Source organism: Pan paniscus, chromosome 21 (genome assembly GCF_029289425.2).
Source record: "Pan paniscus chromosome 21, NHGRI_mPanPan1-v2.0_pri, whole genome shotgun sequence".
Taxonomy (NCBI): Eukaryota; Metazoa; Chordata; class Mammalia; order Primates; family Hominidae; genus Pan; species Pan paniscus.
The window spans coordinates 43,321,219-43,345,445 of NC_073270.2; the positions used below are offsets into that span (position 1 = coordinate 43,321,219).

The 24,227-nt window shown below is 47.8% G+C and overlaps 1 pseudogene; it reads right to left on the minus strand.

Annotated features, from left to right (window-relative positions):
• Window positions 1-9,287: 9,287 nt before the first annotated feature.
• Window positions 9,288-9,621, minus strand: LOC106634183 (glutaredoxin-1-like; annotated as a pseudogene).
• Window positions 9,622-24,227: the final 14,606 nt, after the last annotated feature.

A 24,227-nucleotide genomic window follows, 5' to 3' on the forward strand; every position in this document is an offset into this window, starting at 1 on the left:
CCAAAGATGAATCATGTCGCAGCACCTAAGATGGATGGGATGGGGATGAGAGAGGCAGCAGGAACCCCATCAGGAGACAGCACCAGGTGATGGTGACTTTAGATGACAAGGGATATGGACAAACTGGCATTTTGCTGGGGAAGGAAAACCAAGAGCTCAGGGATGAGAAACAGCCAGGGGCAGGGCCATTAGCCTTATCAAAAACCTGATTGCTCTTAGCAAAGTATTTAATACAATTTCCTGCTATTAGGGCCAAACCTGGACTAGCAAGATTATTAATTCTAAAGATAATCATTAAGCTGGGCGGACCGTATTTTAATATATGGCAACAGGCGAGCTATTGTCATTTTTTCCCTTCTATCTTGATTGCAGGTCACCCAATTAGAGCTGGCTTCAAGTGCCCCTTCCTGGAGGTAGTGAGATAAGGCTTAATGTCCTCAAACAAGAACTATCGGCTGTGACTAGAGGCCTATAAATATTAATAAATCTATAATTAGTCCTGTGAAAAGGGGGATCAATCCAGGAGAAGGTTCCACCCATTAATACTGGAAATCACTTTTGCTGGGAAAGCGGGCTTTTCTGTTCCAAATGCCAGGCTGTTTGAGGAGGATGCAGCTCTGTCAGGTTTGCCAGACTGATTCACTTCTACTCGGCCATAGTCGTAGTGTCGTGGGGGCAGTGAGAATCCCTGCAGGGTCTCACAGGGAGAAAGGCTTCCCAGAGGTGGTGACGGGAGAAGGTTGTGGCCCCCGTGATCTTGTCTACAATTATTTTAATTTTTTACTTAAGTTTTTTTTTTCTTTTTTTTTGAGATGGAGTCTCGCTCTGTTGCCCAGGCTAGAGTGCAGTGGCGTGATCTCAGCTCACTGCAGCCCTCCACCTCCCGGGTTCAAGTATTCTCCTGCCTCAGCCTCCCTAGTAGCTGGGATTATAGGTGCTCACCATCCCACCCAGCTAACTTTTGTATTTTTAGTAGAGATGGGGTTTCACCAGGTTGGCCAGGCTGGTCTTGAACTCCTGACCTCAGGTGATCCACCTGCCTCGGCCTCCCAAAGTGCTGGGATTACAGGTGTCAGCTACTGCACCTGGTCGTAAGTTGCTTTATTTACTTATTTAAAAAAATTTATGTATTCATTTATTTTCAGACAGGTGTCTTGCTGTATTGCTTAGGCTGGTTTTGAACTCCCGGGCGAAGACAGTCTTCCTGCCTCAGCCTCTGTAGTAGCTGGAATTACAGGCATATACCATCATGCTTGGCAACATAAGTTGTTTTATTGTTATTGTATACCAGAATCTTAATAAAGAAAAAATTTCTTATTCTTCATGTGAAATTTGAGTGGGATAGTGGGCTAAGTGAGGGAGCTTTGTAGAGCTATAAGGTATCCAGAGATATGAATACATGTTATTCTATTCCAAAATTTTTATTGAGGTATAGTACATACTCAGTAAAATATACACTTCTTTAAATACAACCTAATGACATTTTTTTCCTTTTTTTTCTGAGATAGAGTCTTGCTTTGTCACCCAGGCTGGAGTGCAGTGGTGTGATCTCGGCTCATTGCAACCTCCATCTCCTGGGTTCAAGCAATTCTCTTGCCTCAGCCTCCTGAGTAGTTGGGATTACAGGTGCGTGCCACCACGCCCAGCTAATATTTTGCTTTTTTTTTTTTTTTGGTAGAGATGGGGTTTCACTCCATGTCTGGCCAGGCTGTTCTTGAACTCCTGACCTCAAGTGATCCGCCTTGGCCTCCCAAAGTGTTGGGATTACAGGCGTGAGCCACTGCGCCTGGCCAATGACTCTTTATATTTGCATATACCTGTGTAACTTTTACCCAGGTAAAGATAATGATTCCATCAACCCTGAGGGCTCCCTTGCACCCTTCCCATTCCACATCCCCCCAGAGGTAACCACCCTTCTGACCTCTGGTACTAATAGACCCAGTTTGCCTGGTCGTGAACGTTGCATGAACAGAAACATACAGCACCTACTTCTGGGACTCATCATTATGTCCCAAAATCATAGGTAAAGTATGTTTTAAAACAATTGCTATTTGGTATCACAAAAGTAATACTTACTGTAGAAATGATATAAAAGCACAAATGAACAGAAAATGGTGGACATCACCTTTGTACCTGAGAGCTTCTAAGAGCATCTCTGTCTATGTGTTTGATAATAATAATTTGATGTGCCCAATGTAGAAATTCTGGAAAGTAAAAGACTCTTGGGCTGGGCGTGGTGGCTCATGTCTGTAATCCCAGCACTTTGGGAGGCTGACGTGGGCAGATTGCTTTAGCTCAGAAGTTTGAGACCAGCCTGAGCAACATGGCAAAACCTTGTCTCTACAAAAAATAGAAAAATTAGCTGGGCATGGTGGTATGTGCCTGTAGTCCCAGCTATTTGGGAGGCCGAGGTGGGAGGACCACTTGAACCTGGGAGGCAGAGGTTGCAGTGAGTGGAGATCACACCACTGCACTCTAACCTGGGTGACAGAGGGAGACCTTGTCTCAAAACAAACAGGCAAAAGACTCTTGGTTGCAACTGACACAAACCCAACTTCCACTGCCTTGAGCAAGATTCAATTGGTTGTGTCAAGTAACTGAGAGAACCAGGGGCTCAAACAATGTCTCTGTCTCTCTCCCCATCTTTCCCAGGCTTGGCTTCATTTATGCAAACGGGCTCTGTCTATGGCCAATAAAGCGGCCACCAGCAACCCCTGACTCAATCTCCCGCTTCAGCAACCCTAAGAGCGTCTTTCTCTATAGCAATCCCAGGGCAAACTCTGATTGGCTTTGCTGGGGTCACATGTCCATCCTTGGGCCAATCACTTGGCTAGGCTGATGGGGGACTCTAAATGGTCAGCTGGAGTCATGGTGGGGCAGCCTCATGGTTACAGCTGCACCAGAGGCAGGGAGTTGGCGAGGGGAGGTGTTCCAAAGGCACCAGAGAAGGAACACAGAAAGAGTGTTGGGGAGACCTAACTAGGGCAGCTTTGTCCTGCACAGTCAGCAGGATGTTGTCCGGCTAGGCTGGTGGCTCACGCCTGTAATTCCAGCACTTTGGAAGGCCGAGGTTCGCGACCAGCCTGAGAAACTTAGAGAGACACTCCCCACCCCGTGCCCCATCTCCACATAAAAAATAAAAATTAAAATTAATTGGCCGTGGTGGCATGCACCTGTGGACCCAGCTACTCAGGGAGCTGAGGACAGAGGATCGCTTGAGCCAGGGAGGTGGAGGTTGCAGTGAGCTATGATCGCACCACTGCACTCCAGCCTGGGTGACAGAGTAAGACTCTGTCTCAAAAAAAAAAAAAAAAAATTGACTCTCTGCTCTGCAGAGCAGGATGTTCCTAAGGATAGGGGCTGGAACTTTTGTCTCCTTAGTGAGCTCAGACCCAAGTGTCTCAATCTTTGGTCCCATCTTCGTGCCTCCATCTCATATTTTACAAGGTCAAAAAAGCATCAGGGCTTGAAAAATGAGGATATGGAGAAGACAAACCTCAACAATCGATTCAAAACCAGCTGACCATGACCTCCTGTGTGCACCAGGCCAGCCTCCTGGTTGGGTCCCTGGCATGGCATCCAGCCCAGAGCCTGGCACAGAGATAGTGTTGTGGTAGAAGGCGGCACTAGACTCCAGAGGCCAGGCTTGGACACTGGGCCAAATTGAGGACTAGCTAAAACAGATCTGGGATGGAAGCTCTTCCCCAAACAAAGCATCACCCTGTAGCATATGCTCACCAGTGCGCCAGGTCAGTTTACCATTGCCATGGCAACAGCTGGAAGTTACTGACCCTTTTTATGGCAACCACTGGACAAACCGGAAGTTATCCTCATCCTAGACATTTTTGCATCAACTGCTCCTTAATTTGCGTATAATTAAAAATGGGTATAAATACGAGTGCAGAACTGGCTCTAAGCTGCTACTCTGGGCACGCTGCCTATGGGGTAGCCCTGCTCTGCAAGGATCAGTACTGCCTCTGTGGCTGCCTACACTGCCGCTTCAATAAAAGTTACTAACACAACCAGCTCGCCCTTGAATTCTTTCCTGGGTGAAGCCAAGAATCCTTCTAGGCTAAGCCCCAATTTTGGGACTTGCCTGTCCTGCATCAGTGTCATCAGATGTTTGAATAAATGGAGGGAGGTGAAAACAGCATTTACGGTGCGCTTACTGTTTGCCAATCCTCCGTAATTCCCTGGACATCTTACTTTAGCCTCACGTGTTTCAGGCACTGGAGATTCCTCTCTTCCGGGGTATTACTTTGATTCCCATATAATAGGTTTGCTATTGTATTTATCTTACTTTTACTATTAAGTGTTTAGGGTGTACAAGAGAAAAGATACCAATTCTTTCTCCCGGAGTTTACAATCTAGTGGGTGGGGAAACTGAGGCACGCACAGTTGCGCAGAGCAGTGTGGAGCATGGGGAGGTGAGTGGGTGTTTGGTGGGGGAGTCCATCTGGAATGAGTCCGGAGTATTGATGAGAGGGATGAGAGGGATCCCTTGAGCTCTGAGGTGGGCTAGAGGAGAGAAAGGGGTCTCAGCAGTGGCGTCCCCAGGTCTAGACCGGTTTCAGCCTGTCCAGGGCGGCCAGGGCTGCTCTTATCCAGGCCCTCTCCCCTCCTCCTTCCCCCACCTCCCCTCTGCAGGAGCCGGCGCAGTGATTGACGCGGTAATTGGCGCGCGTAGGCACCGGGCTAATTGAGGTCAGGCTGCAGATTGCAGTGGCTGCTTCGCAGAGGCGGTGGGCGTGGGGGCTGCGCGCGCTCCCTCCCCCTGCAGGGCCTGGTGTGAGGACGTCGTGGAGCGGGGAGGTCCCCCCACCCCGCCCCCCGTCCTTTTTCCCTTGGGAGAACGCTCTCCAGCGGCAGGTGTCGTGGGGAGGTCTCCTGGGCCCTCCCATTTCAGGGGGATGGGAAACTTCAGACAGAGGGAAAGAGAGGGCCAGGGAGCTCTCCAAGGCAGGTTGAACCCATCTTGGAGCCTGAACTCCTGGGGAGGGAGGGGCTCGGGAAAGAGCCCACGGGTGGGGGCGGGGGAGCCTTGGCTTGAGTAATTCCCCCTCTTTGAGCTTACTCTCATTCATTCACACATTCATTCATTCAACACTCACTTATTGAGTGCCCTATGTGTTTGAAGCACTGGAAATAAAGTTGAAATAAAGACAGACATGGTTCCGCCCTCAGGAAGCTAACAGACAGTGGGGAGATAAACGAGCTAATAGTTGCTATTGCAAACATATGCTGTAGAGAGACATTATCTGCAGGGAGGCAACTGAAATGGGGTGGTCAGGGAAGGCCTCTCTAGGGAAGGGACATTACGGCTGAGACTTGAGGGACAGAACACTGGGAATGGGCAGAGTGTGAGTGATGGGGGCAGGGGGAACCTATTCTCTAAGACGGGGGACAGAAAAGTCCTGATGAGCAAGGGTCTCGGATGGACCTGTCATTCTGCAACTTGCTTGTTTGGACTTACATAATCCTGAGATGAAGACACGTTGGTACATGTAGTTCTAGTACATTCATTTTGCCTGTGCTTTTTCTACCATGCACAGCTGGTTCTTAGACAAACAGCAGTTCCAGAATGGTTTCTGAAACCCCTACTGCAGAGGTGGTGTTTAGAGGATTTGGCTCATGTGGTGCGTGGGGGCAAGAAAGCTGACAGGGACTAGAGATTCATTGCAGACAGCTAACATGGGGAGCATAGAGCAAAAAGGGAAATATTTATTTAGCTTTGCAAATACTTCCCAACACTTACCAGCCTAAAGGAGCCAGGGAAAGGGGCTTGGGCTGGAAGACAAGAGGTGGCCTGAGTCCTCATCTCAACTCAAACTCAGTGTAAAACTCTGGGGAGGTCCTTTTCCCTTTTCCATTTGTAAAATGGGTGTATGCGTGAGAATAAGACAAGGTTAGTCATTTCAAAGTGGTTTCCTGTCTGTGTTTTCTTAGATTCTGTTCTTGTCTCTTTGGCATCCATTAATCACAAGGCCAACATTTCCCCTGTGATCCAGAGTCCGTGCTCTGAACCACTTTAAAAAATTTAACTCTCAGGACAGGTGCAGTGGCTCATGCCTGTAATCCCAGCACTTTGGGAGGCTGAGGCGGGAGGATTGCTTGGGCCCAGGAATTTCAGACCAGCTTAGGCAACATGGGGAGACCCAGTCACTATAAATAATTTAAAAATGAGCTAGGTGTGGTGGCACGTACCTGTGGTCCCAGCTACTGGGGAAGCTGAGGCAAGAGGATTGCTTGAGTCTGAGAGGTCGAGGCCACAGTGAGCTGTGATTGTGTCACTGCATTCTAGCCTGGGCAACAAATCAAGACCGTGTCTCAAAAAAATCAAATCAAATCAAATCAAATCAAATTCAACTCTTTTGCACCAAGGCATCATTTTCACTGTCCTAAATAAACCCAGGGCCAGGCACCAGACAACTACGGAAATCCCTTATGCTTCCCACCTACCAGAATTATTCAAACTATCCTCAAGTCATTTACCCTGCTTTGCCTTTCCCAAGGAAACCTGTAGGCTGTAGCTGCTCCTGCTCCTGCCTGCTGACCAATCCTGGTGATTCCCATGTGGCCCTGCATGGCGTGGCATGCCCCCTTGTCTTGGGAACTGTAAGGAATTAATTATTTCAATGGTATTAGCCTGTCTGCGTCATTACTCAGTCAACTTCATAAATTTAGATCTGGGCAGACATCGGTTTCTCAGATGGTTTTGTGTATGCCTTTGGGGGTTGTCAAGAGGAATGTGGAGAGGAGGAGCAGGCTGCTCTGAAGGATTTGGATGTGCATGCCACAGGTCCCCTCCCTGGCCTCACGAGAGCTGTTCTCTGGGACAGACATATATAGCTGTCACTTCTGGGGAAAGAGTTTTGCTGCTCCTTAAACTTCAGAAAACCTTGGTCCTACAGGCTCATCCATCTCAAAGATTTGTTCTGGCACCCATGTTGGTGCTACAGGGACAGAAATTCATCCACTTCTGTTTTATTGGTTTCAAAGGGTTTCTTCAATTATTTGCTTTGTTGACTGAGGACACCTTGTGGACCAATTATTTGCTGATGGCTCTCATGGCTTCCATTCTCTGCAGTTATTGTGGGGGCTAGAAGTCTGCAAACTACATTTGTCAGATGATCTCATCAGCTGGGACCAGTAGGTTCTGCTAATGGGAGGTTCTAGCAAGAGACGAAACATGGTAGCAGTAGCAGTAGACAATTTCAGTTGACCACAGACAAGTGTGGGTTCCAGCAGGGTCAGTGGTTCCAGTGGTGACCATGGGAGTGGCTCCTGCTCAATGGCAGTGGCAGCACCTGCAGCAGCTCAGTAGTGAGTGCTGGCCTGTGGGCCAAGCATGGAGTGTACCAGCTTCTTGATAATTGGGTGCCACCTTCTATTCCTGTTTGCTCTTCTGCTTCTCCTGGCCAACAATTTTGTAATAAATTTTATGCATTCAGTCCCTCTCTGCTTGAAATATCTTAAGGGCCTTCTATTTATCCAATGGGACAATGACCGATATACCGATATACCTTGGATAATTAGAAAGGTACAAAAAAGACCGTATGCTCACCTGGACATAAGTGCCATCTTTGGCAGCATTACTAGGAGTATAGTTCCAGGAGACCTAGGTGATATCTGGACTTCCTCTTTGCTAATGAGAGTCAACATGGAGGACAGTACTGGGCTGGACAAGATTCTGGGGTTCTCAGTAATCCTGAATGGGCAGCTGGGCAGTATTGTAGCTGGTTAGAAGGTGCTATGTTTTAAGTATTTGCCCCCTTAAAACTCATGTTGAAATTTAATTCCCAATGTGGCAGTATTGAGAGGTGGGGCCTTTAAGAGGTGATTGGGTCGTGAGTGCTCTGCCTTCATAAATGGATTAATCCATTTATGGATTAATGGATTGATGGGCTAATGGATTAATGGGTTATCATGGGAGAGGGACTGGTGGCTTTATAAGAAGAAGGAGATCTGAGCTAGCATGCTCAGCCCCTTCTCCCTGTGATGTTCTGTGTCACCTTGGGTCCTTGTGAAGTGTCCCTATCAGCAAGAAGGCCCTCACCAGATGTGGCCCCTCGATCTTGGACTTCTCAGCCTCCATAACTGTAAGAAATAAATTCCTTTTCTTGATAAATTACTCAGTTTCAGGTATTCCGTTATAAGCAAAAGAAAATGGACTAAGATAGAAGTGAGATTCTAAATCATCTTTTCTTATCTGAATTATGGAAGCAGCCTCCTCACTGGTCACCCTGCCTCCAGCCTTGTCCCTTCCAGGTCATTTTCTTTTTGTTTTTTTCAATCTATAGGTATTTTTTTATTAGAAAATAAATTAAGCGTTCTCACTAGAGACTGAAGAAGGAAATTAACAATCTTACAATTCTAGAACAGGCAAACTTCATGATAAGGGATTCTTAGTTTTCAAAGTGTGGGGTGCTCTTTCGCAGATACACTCTTGGGGTGGGGGCTGTAAGTTTTCCTCAGATATTTTACATTTTGTGCTTTAATTCTTGTTGGTACTCTAAATCAAATAAATACACAGTGTTCAGTATTATCTGGATAGCCATCTTAAATAACAGCGTGTCCCACATAATCACAGCCTCTGCAATTATGCCTCTGATCCATGTGATACCAAGACCAACTAAGCTTAACTTTTCATATTTCTCCAATTGGGTCCTGAGACTCTTCACAGAATTGTTGAACATTTCCTATGAGATCTGTGAGAGGACAAGGTGGAGAACACTGGTTCAGAGCAGTGATTCTCAAGGCAGGATGGGATGGGGTGGGGTTGAGTGGAGAGATGCATGTAGTTTGAAAGAGCACATTCAAAATACCCACTAATTTAATAACACCAACTCCATAAAGTCAAGCAGCGAAATTATTTCAGCTAATGGGCAGTAGCAGAAAACCAACTGGATTCATTATTGTGGAGAAGGAGTCTGGATAAACATAGTTGAAAAACACCGGCTTAGAGGTAGGGGCATGCCAACACATGGGGAACAGTAAGAAATGCGTGCCAAAGAGAAAGAACAATTGAGGGTCAGTGAGCGAATCCTAGGCCAGAACTTGTCACAGTCTTCTGAAAACCAAAGAGCGCATCCAGAAGAAAACCAAGATGGTCCGTCAACCTTCTTGGCCCTGTGGTTAAGAACAAGTTGATCAACTTTCAAATACTGAGCCAAAAGAAGAAAAAAAGCTGTTTGTGCCCCCAAATTCATCCACCAAGAAGTGATGTCATCATTTGCAATGCCATCCAGCTCTTGAGGAGGGACATCAGCATGGGGCCTGCTCTGTGGTTACTGCAGGGCTCCAATCTGCTTTAGCCATGTCAGCAGTTCCCTGCTCTGTTACATAGTGACTAGATCACTGCATCCGCCTGTACAATCTTTACCAATAAAGACTCGAGGCACCGTTCTTGCTCCTGTGAGCTGTTTCAAATAATCTTGAATCTCGTTGGTGTGGTTAGTAAGCTGTGATATCGACAGCTACTACTACTACTTCCAGAAGCCCCTGTTTGATGGGCAATTGACTGAGGATCTCTTGGGTCTTCCAGCAGTATGGGCAGGTGGGGTTGATGAACACAACCAGCTTCCCAGACTGGATTTTGCAGTTCACAAACTATTGAGCCATGCCAATGGGCTGTGGTCTCCCTGGGAGGAATCCTCAGTTGCAGGCATTGCTTGGGGTATTGAGCTTATTTATTTCCTTCTTTCCTTCCTTCCTTCCTTCCTTCCTTCCTTCCTTCCTTCCTTCCTTCCTTCCTTCCTCCCTCCCTCCCTCTCTCCCTCCCTCTCTCTCTCTCTCTCTCTTTCTTTCTTTCTTTGTTCTCACTCTGTTACCCAGGCTGGAGTGCGGTGATGCAATCACAGCTCACTGCAGCCTTGAACTTCTGGGCTCAAGCAATCCACCCACCTCAGCCTCCTGAGTAGCTAGGACTACAGGCATGAGCCACCATGCCTGGCCCATTTTTATATTTTTTATAGAGACAGGGTCTTGCCATGTTGCCCAGGCTGGTCTCGAACTCCTGGGCTCAGGCAATCCTGTCTTGGCCTCCCAAAATGTTGGGATTACAGGCATGAGCCATCACGCCTGGCCCCTCCCAGGTCATTTTCCACATATTGAACCGGAGGGTCTTTCAAAACCATTCCAATGAAGCACCCTCCCTGCTAACCCCTGTCCCAAATCAAGACCCGTCAGCAGCTCTCTGGTGCTCAAAATTATAAACTTGCTATTCCAGACCTTTCCTAACCTGGCCCCTATGGAACTCCCCAGCCTCTGCATGATCTCTCCTTGCCTTGCAGGTTATCATCTAGCTGCCCTGAATCACCTGCAGCCCCCTGCACATGCCATGCTCTATTTACTCAACTGATATTTATTAAGCATCCACTGTGTGCCTGACAGTGTTCTAGGCATTGGGGAACTGGCAGACGACAACTCAGGCCAAGTCTCTTCTTTCAAGAATCTCTCCTCCAGGCCTTTGTACATGCTGTTCCCTTTGTTCGGAATGTTTCTTCTGCCCCATTTCCTATCCCTTTTTCTCCTTTCACCTTGGTATCTGCCATCTTCAGAGCTGAACTGAGGCAGCACCTGCTTAGGGAGTCTCCCTTGACCCCAACCCCTCTCCCCAGACTGTTTGGATATTTCCTTTACGCTTCTACAACCCCCCGGCTCCCTGAGCTTCCTCTAACCCAAACATGGATCTCTGAATTGTCACTGTTGGTTTATACTCCTAGAGTATAGAGTTTAGAGCTCCTGGAGAGTGGGACCTTGTCTGATTTGGTGGGACCATGTCTGTGTCCCTAAACTTAACAGCGTCCGGCACGTGAATTTGTTGAATGAATGAATAACCATGGACTACAAAAGCAGGGAACACTTTTTGGAGGGAAATGACCATGCAGGTCTTGAAAGGGGCACCCAAGATCGTTCCAAACAGATATCAGAGGACTCAGGGTCCTTGTTTCCTCTGGCTCCCATTATCCTCACCCTCAGCATCCGGTGCTTCGCGATCTGCTCCTACTGGCCTCTCCAGCCCCATTTATGCTTTCTCAACCCAGATCCAGCCCTTTGAGCCAAGTAGGATGTCAGATTTGGGCTCAGCCAGATCCTGGCTGTGTAAACTTGGAAAATAACTCCACCTCTCTGTGACTCAGTTTTCTCACCTTTAAAATCATTTAGATCAGGGGTCCCCAACCTTGGGGCCACAGACTGGTACGGGTCTGTGGCCTGTTAGGAACTGGGCCGCATGGCAGGAGGCGAGTATCACCACCTGAGCTCCACTTCCTGTCACATCAGCAGCAGCATTTCGTTCTCATAGGAGCACGAACCACATCGGGAACTGTGCACGTGAAGGATCTAGGTTCTGTGCTCTTTATGAGAATCCAATGCCTGATGATCTGAGGTGAAACAGTTTCATCTCAAAACCGTTCCCCCACCCCACCACCATTCTGTGGGAAAATTGTCTTCTGTGAAACTGGTCCTTGGTACCAAAAAAAATTGGGGACTGCTGGTTTAGATGATCTCTGCTTCCCAGGGCTTTTGTGAAATCTCCAGGCAATAACCCATGTAAAGCACGAGCCTCAGGGCTGGGGCTGTAGTCAGCACTCAATGAGTGGGTGCTCTTATTGTTATTGCTTATGCTGAGAGCTGTAGGGAGCCATGGCAGCTTTCAGCAGAGGTGGGAGTCATGGGGTTGGATTTGCTCCTCAGATCTCCAGAGGGGGCTCTGGGGAGGACAACCTAGACAGGGCAAGAGAGAAATGGGCTGGTGCAGGCTGGTAATTTACACAGCTCTCAAAATCAGATCATTAATGCTTTTGGCCAACGGCTATTGTAAAAAATTTAGAGTAAAATAAAAAATACAATATAATCTTCAGAGTAAATTATAAAACACAAAGCAGAAACAAATTAGACAGGCAATACAATCTCATTGAAGCAAACCAGTTTTCCTAGGGACAACTCTGGGCTGGGTCAGAAACCACTGCTGCTGGGCCCCCATAGCACTGAACAGGTGACAGGAAGAGTCACAAACATATGTGTGGCTTCTAGGGACTTGAGTTGCCAGATTCACTCTCTCTTTTGTTTAAAAATCGATTAAAAAATTATTGCAATGCAGGGTGCAGTGGCTCACGCCTGTTATCCCAGCACTTTGAGAGGCAGAGGTGGGAGAATCACATGAGGCTAGGAGTTTGAGACCTGCCTAGGCAACAGCAAGACCTCATCTCTACAAAAAGTTTAAAAATTAGCCAGGTATGGTGGTGTGTACCTTAGTCCCAACTATTCAGGAGGCTGAGCTGGGAGGATAACTTGAGCCCAGGAGGTTGAGGCTGCAGTGAGCTATGATTGTGCCACTGCACACAATTAAATATTCAATTATTGCTAAAGACATAAGATGAAAAAGTCTCCCTCCCATCCCAGGCTGTCAGTCTCCCTTTCACCAATAATAACGTATTGTTTATTTCACCTGAAAATTCCCATTCCTTTGCAAGTCCAGATATACACAAATAATTCCTTTGTTTCCAATACAGTTAATATTTTACACCCTGCTTTTTTTACTTAATGATGTGTCTAGGAGATCTTTCATGTTAGGGTTTGTTTGTTTGTTTGTTTCTGAGACAGAGTCTCGCTCTGTTGCCCAGGCTGGAGTGCAGTGGCGTGATCTTGGCTCACTGCAGTCTCTGCCTACTGGGTTCAAGTGATTCTCCTGTCGCAGCCTCCTGAGTGGCTGGAATTACAGGTGTGCGACACCCCACATGGCTAATTTTTGTATTTCTAATAGAGACAGGGCTTCCCTATGTTGGCCAGGCTGGTCTCGAACTCCTGGCCTCAAATGATCCACCCCCCTCGGCCTCCCAAAGTGTTGGGACTACAGGCATGAGCCACCATGCCCGGCCCATATTAGTTCTTTTAACAGCTGTATAATAATCCAGTATATGAACAGACCATAATTTACTTAACCAGACCCTACTAATGGATATTCAGGCTGTTTCTTCAGTGAGTTTGTAAGAGAAATTTCTAGAAGTGAGGTTGATGGTTAAAGGATACAGGCATTCTTGATGTTGGTAAATGTTTCCAAATTACCCGCTTTTAAGGGGACACTATTGATGCTCTCTCTAGAGCCCATTGGATCTTTTACATTTGGGGTGCTTCCCCCGACCTCTGTGTGCTTTTTTTTTTTTTGAGACAGAGTCTCGCTCTGTTGCCCAGGCTGGAGTGCAGTGGCACGACTTCGGCTCATTGCAACCTCCACCTCCTGGGTTCAAGTGATTCTTGTGCCTCAGCCTCCTGAGTAGCTGGGACCACTGGTGTGGGCCACCATGGTCTGCTAATTTTTGTATTTTTAGTAGAGGTGGGGTTTCCCCATAATGGCTAGGGTGGTCTCGAACCCCTGGCCTCAAGTGATCTGCCTGCCTCAGCCTCCCAAAGTGCTAGGATTACAGGTATGAGCCACCGTGCCTGGCCATGCGTTGTTGTAAGAGAAGAGTTCATGCCTGTGACCTTCGTTGGAGGCCTGTTCTTCAGCTACTGGAGCTGCCTTGTCCATGGAACGAACCTGAAATGCCTGGCTGTTAAGCCCCACCCTGGGGGACTTAGTCAACAACAGACTGGGACAGGAGTGTGAAAGCCCAGTTTCCTTGCCTGGAGACTGTTTTACACTCCAGAGCTCCCTGTGGGATGTGGCTGAGGCTGGGACTTTGCTGAATGTTTCACTGGGGCAGGCGTACACTCTAAGATGGCCCTAAGGGGCTTGCCTCCTGGCACTCACACCCTTGTGTGATCCCTTCCCTTTGAGTGTAGGCTGTGATGTGATGTCACTTCCAAGATTAAGTGATAAAAAGACCATGGGGGGCTGGGCGCAGTGGCTCATGCCTGTAATCCCAGCACTTTGGGAGGCCAAGGCGGGCAGATCATGAGGTCAGGAGTTCAAGACCAGCCTGGCCAACATGGTGAAACCCCATCTCTACTACAAATACAAAAATTAGCCAGGTGTGGTGGCGGGCACCTGTAATCCCAGCTACTTGGGTGGCTGAGGCAGAGAATTGCTTAAACCCAGGAGGTGGAGTTTGCAGTGAGCCAAGATCGTGCCACTGCACTCCAGCCTGGGCAACAAGAGCAAGACTCCATCTCAAAAAAAGAAAAAAAAAGAGACTATGGCTTTTGTCTTGGGGTGGCCCTCTATTTCTCTCTCTCCCTTTCAGGGCTGTCTCTCTCTAGGGCAATCAAGCTGCCATGATATGATATGACATGACATGACATGACATGACATGACATGATATGATATGATATAGGCTATGATAGGATATTATATGATATGCCATGATACTTCAGCCGTCTGAAGTGGCAGGGAACTGATGTCTCTACAGCCAGTGAGGACTGGAGGCCTGTCCACACTCACAAGAGTGAGTTTAGAAGTGGATCTTCCCCAAGTTGAGCCTTTGATTTTTTTGAGACAGGGTCTTGCTCTGTTGCCCAGGCTGGAGGGCAGTGGCACAATCTTGGCTCACTGCAACCTCCACCTCACAGGTTCAAGAGATCCTCGTGCCTCAGCCTCCTGAGTAGCAGGGATTACAGGCATGCACCACCACACATGGCTAATTTTTGTATTATTAGTAGAGATGGGGTTTTACCATGTTGGCCGGGCTGGTCTTCAGCTCCTGATCTCAAGCGATCTGCCTGCCTTGGCCTCCCAAAGTGCTGGGATTATGGGAGTGAGTCACCACGCCAGGCCTCCCAGTTGAGCCTTGGGGTGATTAAGCCCCAGCCAACACCTTGACTGCCCGCTCCTAAGATACCCTGAGACACAACCATTCAGTGAAGCCACTCCTGGGTTCCTGACCACAGAAACTGAGATGATCACTGCTTGTTGTTTCAGATGCTAAGTCTGGGCTAATTTGTTATGCAGCAATAAATAACCAATGCATCTTACTGGGCTTCCTTCCCTTTCCTGTCCTGCCTCCCGCACTTTCTCACCAGTCTTCACTGGGAGCACTCTTTTTTTTTTTTTTTTTTTTGAGATGGAGTTTCACTCTTGTCGTCCAGGCTGGAGTGCAATGGGGCAATCTCGGCTCACTGCAACCTCCGCCTCCCGGGTTCAAGTGATTCTCCTGCCTCAGCCTCCTGAGTAGCTGGAATTACAGGCGCCTGCCACCACGCCCAGCTAATTTTTTGTATTTTTTTTAGTAGAGATGGGGTTTCTTGGCCAGGCTGGTCTCAAACTCCTGACCTCGTGATCCACCTGCCTTGGCCTCCTGAAGTGCTGGGATTACAGGCGTGAGCCACTGCGCCCGGCCTGGAGCGCTCTGTTAATACACCACCTGCACAGATATCCTTGTCTGCTTCTGGGGAACCCAACTCAACACACTCCTATAGGCTTGTGCTAATATACATTGTTGGCATTTGGAGGGGGAGGAGCTGTCTTCCCCATGGCTTCACCTACACCATGCACATCAAACTTTTACACGCAAATATAGCCTTGAACTGGACAAGCCAAGATAACTTTAATCCCAAAGACAGTTCCACAGGGAGGTCTGGGTTTTGGGGCTGCAGTCACTGACCCACTGCCACTGACCCACCTGCAGCACCTCCTGTACATTCCCACCTCTCTGACTTTGCTTAGGCTGGACCTCACCCTCACTTCACCTGCCTATCTTGTCATCCTTCCCATAAGGCCAAGATCCTAAATACCTGTCCTCCAGAGCATCTCCTGACCTCTCCATCTGGAAGTGATGCTTCCCTCCCCTTGAGCTCCCTTCACCCTCTGTGCCTCCTTCTGATGGCTTTCTGATGGGTTTTACCCAAATTATCATTATTTCTGCTCAAGTATTATCTCCCTGCCTGCACAAAGAGCTCTTTTCAGGCTGAGATCCACCTCCCTGGAAAGTGGTTGGTACAGAGAAGTCATGGAGACACTGTGTGAATGAACACCAGACTCAGGGATGTCCTGGTGGGCCAGAGGGCAGCCATCCTGAACATCCTAGTCTCTGTCTGCCCCACACCCAGCAGCCCTCCTCACTCGTCCTCCTCCCTAGCATCCCTCAGCCACTGTATTAGTCTGTTTTCACACTGCTATAAAGAACTACCTGAGACTGGGTAATTTATGAGAAAAAGAGGTTTAATTGACTCACCATTCTGCAGGCTTCACAGGAGGCATGACTGGGAGGCCTCAGGAAACTTACAGTCACAGCGGAAGGTGAAGGGGAAGCAAGGACCTTCTTCACATGGTGGCTGGAGAGAGAAAGAGCGAAGAGGGCAGTGCTACACATTTTTAAATCATCACATCTTGCAAGAACTCACTCACTATCACGAGAACAGCAAAGGGGAAATCTGCCCCCATGATATGGTCACCTCCCACCAGGCCCCTCTCCCAATTCAAAATGTGATTTGGGCAGGGATACAAATCCAAACCATGTCAGCCATGCTCTGGTTGAGACCTCATTACCTGTGCTGACAATCAAGGCCCCCCCATGACACTGCTGCTCCCCCTCCCCCCTCACTCTTGCTGCCCCTGCTACCCGCACTGTCTATTCCAGCCATGCAGAGCTACTCATAGTTCTCTAGAAACCAAACTAGCTGCCATTTTCGGAGCCATGTCTCAGGCCCTGTGCTAAGCATTTTACATCCTCATGATTGCTGTGTGGGGGGTACCATTTTCAGCCCCATTTTATAGGCAAGAAAACCAAGGCACAGAGAAGCTAAGTGTACACAACCGGCAAGAAGCCGAGGCAGCTGCTTTTGGTGCTCTGCTGCCTCTTTCATCTTCCCTGGGGGTCACCAGTAGACGGCTCTTGGACATGCCACACCCGAGGGCATTGTTTGGCCTCCTGAAGGTTGCTCAGCCAGCAGGGGCAGGCCAGAAGTCACGGAGTTCAAACCTCAGGAGCAGCCCTCAATCAATGGGGACGAGTCCCGCTTCCTCGTCCCCTGCAGGGACAATGTTGCACGCCCTTTCTCTGAGTCCTCAGCCGGATAAGCTCCAGTTACCTGCTCACGAACACACCCATATTGACCTCTTTCCCTTCCCAGTCTCACATCCCCACTCTTTCAACGTGCTGGGACCACCTCCCAGATAAACCATGTGCACCCAAATCCTTGTCACAGGATCTGTTTTGAGGAAAACCAACAGGAAGCAACAGCAGAGTAGAATTTGCACCCAGTCTGCCTGCCTGGGGCCACTCTGCTGCCCAGACATCCAGACATGACTGGCTGTGCCAATGGCTTCATGTTCCTGTCCATCTTGCCCCAAACCCCACCCATCTCTGCCCACCCTCCTCTGTTTAAAAGACCCTGCTTACCTAGATTTTTGTGTTTTTTGGAGACAGAGTCTTGCTCTGTCGCCCAGGCTGGAGTGCAGTGGCACGATCTTGGCTCACTGCAACCTCTGCCTCCCGGGTTCAAGTGATTCTCCTATTTCAGCCTCCAGAGTAGCTGGGATTACAATACAATTTTTTTTTTTAAATTTTTAGTAGAGATGGGGTTTGGCCATGTTGGCCAGGCTGGTCTTGAACTCCTGACCTCATGCGATCCACCCGCCTTGGCCTCCCAAAGTGCTGGGATTACAGGCGTGAACCATCGCACCCGGCCTTACATAGATATTCATAAGAAAATTTCACTGACATCCTTTTTCCCACTTAGAATTGACCACTCCCTTAGGATCTCAACAGACAGACTTCTCCCCAGCCCCCATCATATCCCAGTGCCCTTATTTGTGGGCTTTGGGCACCACCTACCAACCTGGGAGGTCCTACTCATGGAGAACTTGCTCTCGTGTCTTCTTCACTATGGAAATACCCCGGTCCGCCCAGGACTAAACACACAGCAGGTGCTAATCCACCTTTGAATCCACTGTGGCCCCAACCACAGAGCTCTCCTCCTCCTTCTGCCCCCTCACCTCTTCCCACCCCACCGCCCACGCATTTTACATCATTTCTGAGAGGTACACCGCTGTTTCCATCTCTTTGCTGGCCTGTTTGGCCACCCTAAGGGTGTCTCACCCTCTCGTTCTCTGATACATGGTTTCTCTGTCTCTCTTTCTCTCTGCAGACTTCTATCTCACTCCATCGCACTCATTTATTTTCCTATCTGCCTCCCCAACTGGATTGTGAGTCCTTTGAGGCCCTAATGTATCTTGTTTATCGCTATATCCACACTGTGCCCTTCGTGCATTATCTACTACAGAGTGCATGCTAATAAATGTTTGTTGAATGGATGAATTAATTAATTACTTAATACACGTATCCCTGGATCCCTCAATGGAAGGACATAGAAACTGATATAAATTCTTAGGACTGTAAGTGACAGAAACCCAACTCAAGCTAGCTTAAGCAAAAGAAGAAATGTATTGACTTAATTATTAGGAAGTCCAAGTAGACTTCAGGCATGGCTGGATCCAGAAACCAAACAAAGTCAACAGTTGACTCTCACTCATCCTCCTTCTCTCTGTGTATATCTCTTTGCCTCTCTGTATCTTTTTTCATGTTGGCTCTGGTTCTCTTTCAGTTTTGACCACATTCTCCTGTATCATAGTCAAGTGCAAATGCAAGACTTAGTCCTCTCTCTCTGGGCCTCAATTTCCCTCATCTGTAAAGCAAAGAGTCAATTCAACCTCTTGCTCTCTAAGCCTCCTTTATAGCAATGTAGTCTTAAAGGGGATCCAAGATAATTTTCTCATTTTCTAGTTAGGAAAAACTGAGGCCCAGAGAAGCAAGTGATTTGTTCAAGGTTACCCAACAAGTTAGGGGCGGGGCTGACACCATAACCCAAGTCTCAAACCTTCATGGAAAAGAAGGACAATATTATTTTTGACACAGAGAACCCCAGAGAGAAGGGCCTTGATACTGAGTCAGAGTCACCCACCTCCTCTCTGCTTCCATTCTATCCTATCCAAATGCTGAGAATCCTGGACCACCGAAGGTTTTGTATCAAGTGCGTTTACCTCCCATAACCCCAGACCTGGATTTGAAAATCAGCTCCACCACTTGGCAGCTGTGGCCCTGGCAAGTCATTTCTCATCTGAGCCTCTGCTTTTTTCATCTGGAGAATGGGACAATGAGCCCTACCTTCTGGGTTGTTGTGAGGACTCCAGGAGGAGATGAGAGTAACTCTCTTAGCAAGGCCTTGCATGAGGTGGTAGGCCATAACTCATCCCAGTTAGGCTGGGATCATCCCAGTTAGGCTGGGATCATCCCAGTTTTAAAACTTAAACTCTTGGCTGGTTGTGGTAGCTCGTGCTTGTAACCCCAGCACTTTGGAAGGCTGAGGCAGGAGGATCACCTGTGTCCGGGAGTTCAAGACCAGCCTGGGCAACATAGTGACACCTCATCTCTGCAAATTATTAAAATATTAGCTGGGTATGATGGTGCATGCCTGTAGTCCCAGCCACTCAGGAGGCTGAGGTGGGAGGATCACTTGAGCCTGGGAGGTCAAGGGTGCAGTGAGCCAAGATCTCACTACAGCACTCCAGCCTGGGTGACAGAATGAGACCCCATCTCAGCAAACAAACAAACAAACAAACAAACAAACAAACAAACAGAAAAACAAACTTAAAGTCTTACATCCCAGGAAGCTGTTTGTCCTAGGCAAATCTGATGGTTGGTTACGGATGTCGTTTGGATGTGTGTCCCTTCCCAAATCTCATAGTGAACTGTAATCCCCAATGTTGGAGGTGGGGCCTGGTGGGAGGTGACTGGATCATGGGGGCATATTTCTCATGAATGGTTGAGCGCCATCCCCCTTGGTACTGTCCTTGTGATAGTGAGTGAGTTCTCTTGAGATCTGGTTGTTTAGAAGTGTGTAGTACCTCTCCCCTCACTCTTTTGCTTCTCCTCCCACCATGTAAAGATGCCTGCTTCCACTTTGCCTTCTGCCATGATTGTAAGTTTCCTGAGGTCTCCCAGAAGCCGAGCAGACGCCAGCATCATGCTTCCTGTACAGCTTTCAGAACTGTGAGCCAATTAAACTTCCTTTCTTTATAAATTACCCAGTCTCAGGTATTTCTTTATAGCAATGTGAAAACGGACTAATACAGCTATCCTCTCAGTCAGGCACCTATACCGGGCAGCAGGGAGGAAGCAGTATTCTCAGAAGATCCCATAAATCAGGCCTGAACAAAGCCAGATCTCTGAGAAAGATGGAGGAATCTTGCCCAAGACAATGCTGAGAAGAAACTTTCTGGGCCTTTGGGCCCTTTGAAGTTTAGAGCAATTTGTACAACAAGAAGCCTGAGAGGCTGTTTCTGCCTCCTCCTCCACCTGTCTGTCCCTCCAGCTTCTTGGACATTCAGGGGCTCTCAGAAACTCTGACTCCAAGAACACGTAGCTGGAGAAAACCCTGATTCTCACCCAATCTCACTGGGCACTCTCCCACTGTACAGATGGCAAAACCAAGGCCCAGAGAGGGAAGCCCCTTGCCCAAAGTTTCATGGCAGACTGTCTCCAGCATGGCTGACCTTGCAGATATGCTCCTGGATGCTTTCAGTGAAAATTCAGTTTACACCCATGCTGGGAGTAGGGGTTGGGGGAGACAAGTGAGTGATGTCTGTGTGGCAAGGGGAATGAGCACAGGCTCAAAGCCCAGCTCCCCAAGCCACAAACTTGCTGAGTGACTCCCCTGGGCCTCAGTGACCCATCAGTGAAATGAAGGCGATAATCTTGCCTGGGGTGCCCCAGGCGCTGTGGCTAAGTGACAAAGAGCAGTGGGTAGTGTTAGTCCTTGTATGGCTAGCAGAGCAGAAAGAGCCTTCACAGACTGATTTTAGTGTGTCTGGAATCTTGGGCATTCCCAGATCACCCCTTAGCTACCACCTGTACTATTAGTTACTTAATATATTTCTTTAAAATAACTTAAAGTATTTTAAAGGAATATGAAACATTACTTGTTATGATGTACCAGTTTATATATATATATATATATATATTTTTTTTTTTTTTTTTTTTTTTTTTTTGAGATGGAGTCTTGCTCTATTGCCCAGGCTGGAGTGCAGTGGTGTGATCTTGGCTCACTGCAACCTCCACCTCCCAGGTCCAAGTGATTCTCCTGCCTCAGCCTGCCGACTAGCTGGGACTACAGGCGCATGCCACCATGCCTGGCTAATTTTTGTATTTTTAGTACAGACATGGTTTCTCCATTTTGGCCAGGCTGGTCTTGAACTCCTGACTTCAAGTGATCTGCTTGCCTCAGCCTCCCAAAGTGCTGGTATTACAGGCATGAGCCACCACTCCTGGCCTACTTATATATTTCTTTCTAGCACTACTTAAAGTAAATTCAAAGTATTCAAACAAAAAAGTTGGATCCCGGAATGCCTCCAAACCTAGGGCATATCCCCAGCAGCATGCATGTTGTACTTAGTTAAACATTGATTTCATCCTATCCCTGCTCCCTGCATCCCATTGTAAACTCAGATCCAGAGAGGAACAAGGACAGAACTGAAGTCACAGAGAGAGTTAGCCACAGGGTGGGTGCTAGAGTCTAGACCCCTCCACTGTTCCCACCATTCCAAGGTAGGAGCCCTTGCTGAAAGAAGGAGCCAGGGCTTTTCCTGCTTCCAGATATTTTCACGTCCTGTGTCCCCACCTGGAAAGCCCTTTCCCCTCAATTGTCCCAGGCCAACTCCCAGATGAACTCCCATTCATCCTTCGAAACTCTGGGGAGCTTCCCTGGCAAGCAGAGCAAGTCTGTCTCCCTCATGTGACACCCCATCCCAGATTATAATGACCTGTTTGGGAATCTTTCTCCACACTGAGACAGGGAGGCCCAGGTCTGATTATCTCCACCCTGAATGTGCTCCCTGGGGCTGGATACCCAGGAGGCTCCGGGCAGCACTGATTAATTAGGGAAATCTGAAAACAGTGGAGCCCAGAGCCCTGGATCAGTCCTGTCTGGGTCCCAAGAGGGACAGGGCCACCAGGCTGGCAGCTTGTCCCAAGTGATGAACTAGTTCAGCCAGGGCCCCCATCACTCCACTAGATACATTTCAGCTGCTGAGAAAAAAGTTCAGGGGCTCACCTGGGTCTGTTGCTTAGCAACAGGAGGCTGTAAATGACATCGCTCCTGACACTTTAACTAACCCCTCCATGGCAGGTGGAAGATAATGAAGGCAAAGGCAGACAGTGAGACGGAATTGAAAGCCAGACTCAGGAGTGAACAGAGGCAAGTTCTGGGAAATATGGAAGCCTGCAGCAGGCAGTTGTGGGCCTGGGGATATGGGAGGGGTCTTTGAGACAGTTGGTGGCTGCTCTGTTCCTGGGAGTTCTGTTCAGGTGTCCTGGGCTTACGTGTGCCAGCCTTTAAAGGGGATTTGCTAGGCTTGGTCCCTAGTAGCAGGTTAGTAATTCCCGGGGCACTATGCCTGTAATCCCAGAAGTTGCCGCTAGGAGGACAGCAGCAACTTCAGAGGTAGACGACTCAGGGTAGACATAACTATACACCTATCAAATCTATGAGTTGGCAGGGAACCTAGTTTAGAAGGGAGCATTTAATAAGCACCGCCTTACTTTTATTAACTCACAAGATCCTCATAATACCTCTCCATGATTACAGAGGTATTTCCACTTTAAAGATGAAGAAACTGAAAGCTATTCATTCAACAAGTATTCGTTGAGCTCCTCTTGTAAGGCAGTTACTGCTGTAGGGTCTGCATAGACAGCAGTGAGCAAGACAGATGCAAATCCCTGCCCTATGGCATTCTAATCAAGGAATAGATAATAAAGAAGAGAAATGAGTAAAATATATGGTATATTAGAAGATGACAAGGGCTGTGGAGAAAAATAAAGCAGAAAAAGAGATTGAAAGGGACCCAGGGGGAATGGGTACATGCAGTAGTCAGAAAAGGCCTTAGGGAGGGGCATTTGAGCAAGAAATGAAGTGAGCAGAAAGAAGTGAGGAGGAAGTCATATGACTATTCAGGGGATGTGCATACCAGGCAAAGGTCCTGCGGTAGGTGTAAGCTTGGTATATTTCAGGTTTGGAAGGAGGCCAGCATGGCTGCTGTTGGGTTAGAAAGGAGGAAAGAAGAAAGACATGAAGTAGGCCATTGTAAGAACTCTGGGTATTTCTCTGCATGAGATGGGAGCCACAGGAGTATGAGTGTTGAATTTGCCAAATAAAAATACAGGATGACGACTAGGCGAGGTGGCTCACGCCTGTAATTGCAGATCTTTGGGAGGCTGAGGTGGGCAGATTGCCTGAGCCCAGGAGTTCAAGATCAGCCTTAGCAACATGGCAAAACCCCATCCCTACAAAAAATATGAATGTGGTCGCATGTGCCTGTAGTCCCAGCTACTCAGGAGGCTGCGATGAGAGAATCACCTGAGCCCGGGAAGTTGAGGCTGCAGTGAGACTTGATTGCACCACTGCACTCCAGCCTGGGCAATGATGTGAGACCTAATCTCAAAAAAAAAAAAAATCCATAAAAGGATGCCCAGTTAAATTTGAATTTCAGATAAAGCACACAAAAAAATTTTCATCTAAGTATGTCCCCAATGTCGCATGGGATATGCTTATAATAAAAATTATGTGCTGTTTATCTGAACTTCAAATTTAACTGGGTGTCTTGTATTTTATCTGACAAACTAACATGGGAGGGTCTTGAGCAGAGGAGTGACATGGTCTGACTTGGATTTCAAGTGGATCTCTCTGGCCAGTGTGTGGTAGACAGTCTGAGGGGTTTTATGGTGGAAGCTAGAGGCCTCATGAAGAGGCCGTTACAAATGACCCAGGTAAGAGATGATGGAGATTTGGAGCAGGGTGGTGGTGAGAAGAAGTCACGTTCTAGACACATTTTATAGGTAGAACAAGCAACGCTTCCTGTTGGATTAAACGTGGAGTGTGAAAGAAAGAGGGGTCAAAGCTGACTCTGAGGTTTTGGGCCTGAATGGCTGGAAGGATGAAGGAGTCATTTACTGAGATAAAGAAGGGTAAGGATGAGTGGATTAGTGGGGAAGAAAGGGGAAAATCAGGGGTTCAGGTTTGGGTATTTTAAGTTTGAAATGTTATGAGGCATTCCACAGGGAGATGTGAGATGGGATGCTGTACTGGTTAAATAGTGTCCCTCCAAAATTTGTGTTTACCCAGAACCTGTGAAGGTTTTTGCAGATTTATATCTGCAAAAGTTAACATGAGGTCAGATTTATATCTGCAAAAAGTTAACATGAGGTCAGACTGGATTAAGGTGGGTCCTAATCCAATGACTGGTGTCCTTATAAGAAGGGGGAAATTTGAGCATAGAGAAATACACAGAGGGAAGA